The sequence below is a fragment of the Mastomys coucha genome, unplaced genomic scaffold (genome assembly GCF_008632895.1).
Source record: "Mastomys coucha isolate ucsf_1 unplaced genomic scaffold, UCSF_Mcou_1 pScaffold10, whole genome shotgun sequence".
Taxonomy (NCBI): domain Eukaryota; kingdom Metazoa; phylum Chordata; class Mammalia; order Rodentia; family Muridae; genus Mastomys; species Mastomys coucha.
Genome location: NW_022196892.1, coordinates 537,135 through 542,620, shown reverse-complemented (window position 1 = coordinate 542,620; position 5,486 = coordinate 537,135). Strand labels below are relative to the sequence as shown.

The 5,486-nt window shown below is 44.5% G+C and overlaps 1 long non-coding RNA gene across 1 annotated transcript in view; it reads right to left on the bottom strand.

The window, feature by feature from the left end:
- Nucleotides 1-308: 308 nt before the first annotated feature.
- Nucleotides 309-5,486, bottom strand: part of LOC116072776 — a 20,757-nt gene continuing 15,579 nt past the window's right edge. Inside the window, exon 2 of the long non-coding RNA XR_004111550.1 lies at nt 309-654. This is a non-coding gene — a long non-coding RNA (uncharacterized LOC116072776). The remainder of the gene's footprint in view (nt 655-5,486) is intronic.

The following is a 5,486-nucleotide window of genomic DNA, read 5'->3' as shown; positions in this document are numbered from 1 at the left end:
GTTGGCTAATGTAAGCTAATCATTTACCTATCAGTGTTGATATAAATATAAATATATTTTTTCTTTTTCTTACTGTGGGTCCTATAAAAATATTTTAAAAGAACTTTCTGATTATTTTAATGTCTTTTGTTTTTACATAGATCCTAAGATAATGAAGTGAAATGTTGTCTCCCTTAGAACTACACACGGGAAAAGCTTACTGTTAGTGAATTCATAGATTTCTCTGAACCCCAGAAACATAAAATCAGTTCTAACATATTAAGCAAATCCCATCCCACTTTGGTACTAAATAAATACATAGCCAAGTAATTAGTATTAAAATGATTGGGATGCTAGGAAATGTCCCCTTTGTGCCTGGAAATGAGTCATTTTGTCATCTTCTCAAAGGTCTTTGTGCAGTATGTGGGTGAAGCTTTCTGGACTCTTCCCTCTTTCAGCTTGCTGCTACGAAGTCCAAATGTGGGCTCTGCATCTGAGCTCTCCAACCCACAAAAAATGTGGTTGAGGCCAGAGAACATAAGTGTTAATATTTTAGGAAGGCCACACATGGTGGTAGTTGGTTGCACGGCAGTGGCTCTTAGCAGGTCTTCAGGATTTCAGTGGCATTCGCCAGTCAAGAGAAGAGAGCGCCCTCTATAGGCAACTCTGAACAGTCTATGGGGAGAGAGAAAAGAGAGAAAGTCACCTGACCCTCAATGGTCCAGTCTCACATCTATCTACCCAGGTTCTTTTGATGTCACACCCATACCAGTAAGAGCAGGTCTCTAAAGGCCACCAGAAGGCTACCGTATTTGACCCTGCTCAAGGGTGACCCCCTCCTAGAGAGGAATGAGGAAGATTTACTGGCACTGTAGACATGTGAGAGCTAGTATCTGAACACGGGGCTCTGAGTCCAGCAGAAACACACACACGCCCCCTGCCTGTAACTCTGTGAATGGGGTGGTGTCACATTCGGAGTGGACATAACCCACCCTACAGCAGCTTTGGGCGGTCTCTGCTTCAGTGTTCAGGGTTCTTTCCCAACCCTGGATCAGCATCAGGGAGCAAAGGGAGGCAGAGGAAAGGCAGCGAGGAGTCTCTTCACGACCTTAGAAACAAAGCTGGAGACACACTGGTTACAGACTAGAAGCCCTCCTCAGGTCCAAGTCTCCACTTACCTGGGGTTACCACCAATCCCAAGGAACCACCCAACTGCATGCAGGCTAGGGCAGGAGAAGACATGTAAGACAGGGGAAGATAGGCTTACTACATCTCCACAAGTTTTGCCTGCTTCCCTCTCCCTCTTCCTCTCCGCCTTCCCCCTTCTCTCTCTCATGCATGCACATGTCTGTCTGTCTGTCTGTCCTCCCACAAGTTAGAAAGCAGACTTCTGTAACTCTGCCTGTCTGCACCCTGATGCCTCTGAGTCCAAGCTGGGTAATACTAAAGAGGAAAATAGTAAATTCCCCACCATTTTTTTTATGGGTCTCTTGAGTTCAGACATCTTCACCCTATCTACCTGCCACCAATTGCTTCTCAGGATCCTAAGAGAGCTCCCTCATGCTTTCTGAAAGACTTTGTAGGTGTTTTCAGTGTGATGAGAAAGTATAGGGATGATCAGAGATGGAGATGAAGACAGACACCCAGGAGGTTGTGTGTGAACCCCTGAGTTCATCCCAAACATGCTACAGGGTTTGTGAACTGAGCTACTAAGTAGCCCTGTCTTTAGGTCCCTAACTGACTACTAGAGGGTACAGTGTGGGACCAATATGAAATATCACTGCCAAAGTGGTCAACATTACTAACTTGGGACCCAGGGGTTGATATTTGTGGCATAGAGCTCACTCTCTGGATTACCTGCCCAAATTAAAAACATTAATACTTTCTTGGTAGAATGATGGAAGCTACTACGGTGTGAATATCCATTGTCAGCTTGATGAGATCTGGAATCACTCAGGAGACAAGCCTCTGAGCGTGCTCGTGAGGGACGCTCTAGATCGGGTTGAGTGAGCTGGGACCCACCTTAACTGTGGATGGTACATTTCTATGGGTTGGGGTCCCAGGCTGAACAAAAAGTTGAAAGTGAGCTGAACACCGGCATTGATCTCTCTGCAGATGCGCTGTGACCAGCTGCTCACACTCCCGCTGCCTCCCGTGCCTCCCCCACCATTTGGACTCTCAAACTGTGAGGCCTGTAGAGACTTTCCTCCCTGACTTACCCTGTCACAGCAGCGACACAGTTGCTCAGTTCAGGAGGGAAAGGACCTCACTTCAGACTTGGCTTAAAGGTTTATTTTTGGTTTACATGCATGCCTGTTTTATCTGTATGTATGTCTGCACCACATTTGCGCCAGGTGCTAGACTAGGGAGTTGGATACTGGAGTTAAAGATGTTTAAGAGCCACCATGTGTGTCCTGGGAACAGAACTCGGTCCTCTGAAAGGGCAAATGTTCTTTTTCTCTGAGTCAGTTCTCTAGCCCCAACTCACAGACTTTAAAAGGCTTTTAACTGAACCTTAAAACTAAGTCAACATACAAAACCTGGCCAATTGCCATGAAGATACAAATGACAGGTCTGGAGAGATGACCTGGCATAAAGAGCACTGGCTGCTCCTCCAGAGGACCTGGATTTGACTCCTAGTGCCTCAACCATCTGTAATTCCAGTTTTAGGAGATTAGATGCCCCCTTATGGCCTCTTCGGGCACCAGGCACGCACTTGATATATCACGTAAAAATTTTGTTTAAAAAAATCTTTTTTTAAAAAAATATGAACAAAATCAGGTGTGATGGCACAGGCCTTTGATTCCAGTACTTGAGAGGCAGAGGCAGGTAAATCTCTATAAGTTAGAAGCCAACCTGATCTACACAGTGAGTTCCAACACAATCAGACCTATACTAAGACCCTGTCTCAAAATAATGATGATGATGATGATAATAATAATAATAGCAGCTCACACCCAGTGATGTGTTTGTGTGCATGATATTTGCACACATGTGCATACATAGCATCTCACTATAACTGTACAGGTTTTGTTTTGTTTTGTTTTGTTTGAGAGAGGGTTTCTCTGTGTAGTTCTGGCTGTCCTGGAACTCACTTTGTAGACCAGGCTGGCCTTGAATTATAGATCTGCCTGTCTCAAACTCTCAAGTACTGGGATTCAAGGTGTGCACCACCACTGCCTGGATGATTGTGTTAGATTTATCCCAAAATTCAACAATGACTCAATATTTTAAAATCAATGTATTTAGTCCAGGCATCATAGTATATATATGCCTTTAATCCCAGCACTCAGGAAGCAGAGGCTAGCCTGATCTACATACTAAGTTCCAGGGACAGTGTGAGACCTTGTTTCAAAATCATCATCATCATCATCATCATCATCATCATCATCATCATCATCATCATCATCATCATTGTTAGCATTCTGTCTAAGCTTCAAGTCACAGTTACCTGGCAACAGTCAGGTATGCTCTGCCCCACAGTTACCTAGCAACAGCCAGGTATGCCTGACTCATTATAAAAGGGGTTGCTTGCCACCTCTGCTCATTTGCTCTTGCTCTGTCCTCTTGTCACTTCCCTCCTCTCTCTCCACATGCTCATGGCTGCTCTCTCTCTCTCTCTCTCTCTCTCTCTCTCTCTCTCTCTCTCTCTCTCTCCCTCTCTCTCTCTCTCTGCCTTTCTCTGTCTTAACTACCCTCTTGGTTCCCCTCCCCATGCCCTGACAAAACTCTATTCTATACCATACTGTCGTGTGGCTGGTCCCCCGGGGGGAGGGATACCTTAGCAGGGGCCCGATGAGGCACCTCCCTTCCCCCTTCTCACCACACCTCTATAGAACATATCCCCCTGCTCTTTATCTTTTTATAAACACATCAGTCATCTTCATCGTCATTATCATCACCATCATCATGTGACACACCAAGCCAAGACAAAAGGAATAGGTAGAGGAAACCACATGATCAAATAAGTGGATGTAAAAAAAATCATCTGACCAAATGTAATAGACATTCATAATAAACGGGCTCAGCAAATGAGAACTATAAGGGACATTTCTAGACCTTCTATGCTAGGGGTGCTCTTCCTACTGAACTACAACCAACTCCCTAGGGAAGAACAAGAGCAAGCCCCTGCATGTTACAAGGTCCTCCTGGCTTGCATACCCTACCCTTTACCCTGTACTCTTCAGCCCAAGGTTCTGAGCTACTTATCCCTATAAAATCTAACCATTCTGGTTACCTCTGTTGAGATTTGCTCTGTTGCTATGTATTGTAATGCTAAATGCTTATTGTAAATAAAAAAGTTGTGTGTCTTTTATTCAGGAACTAAATGGTTAAAGGCAGGGTAGAAACCCCAGGTTGGGATTAAAATTCTCTACAACAACTCTTTGTGCCTTTGGGCCTCCTGGCTACTGCACCTGGTTCCCCTTTCTCCCCTCTCTCTTCCCTTCTCCCTCTCCTCTCAAAGCCTGCCTCAGGATCTTATCTACTCTGGGCTCTCTCAGATGTCCCTGCCTCTGCCTATGCTCTCCCACAATCTATAATAAACTTTCTCCTCCACTAGACCATGCTTCATTTTAATTGTAAGGAGAAGGCTCAGTAGGTAACCTGCTTGCTGCACAAGCATCAGGACCTGAGCTTGTCTCTCTAGCACCCGGGTAAAAGCTGAGTGCAGCCTATAAGCCCAACTCTGGGGAGCAGGGAGACAGGAAGATGGGGGAGGGGGTGTCTCAGACCAGCCACTCCAGTCTATCAGTGAGGTTCAGGTTCAAGGAGATTCTCTTTCTTTCTTTCTTTCTTTCTTTCTTTCTTTCTTCCTTCCTTCCTTTCTTTCTTTCTTTCTTTCTTTCTTTCTTTCTTCCTTTCTTTTTCGAGACAGGGTTTCTCTGTGTAGCCCTGGCTGTTCTGGAACTCACTCTGTAGACCAGGCTGGCCTTGAACTATGAAATCCACCTGACTCTGCCTCCCAAGTGCTGGGATTAAAGGCATGTGCCATTAGTGCCTGGCCTGTCTCAAAATTTAAGGTGAGGACAGAAGGGGGGGGTGACATTGAATGCTGTCTCCTACCCTTCACATGTTTATGTGAAAATGCACCTCCATAGCATGTGTCCAAACATTCATAACCACATGCATTCTAAAAAGTTTGTTCTATTCATTTTCAGCAAAAATAGAAATAACTAAAAAATCTCCTTCAGCAAGAGAGTAAAGAAAATAAATGTGGTAACTCACACAATAAAAATTAATGAAAGAAATTAATATTGACACATATGATATTGGATTAATCTAAAGGTACTGTGCTAAGTGGAAAAAAAAATGTCTGACTTCATTTTAATCAGTGTACTAAGAAAGATCCACCCTCACCCAGTGTAGGTGGTTGTAGGCTTCTTCTGCTCTACTTTTAAGATATACCAGCCAAGAAAAAAACAAATGGAAAAAACAAGTGGCGAGGCCCCTTTACCCCCAACACCCCCCACACACACACTGCAACACACACACACACACTGCACCAC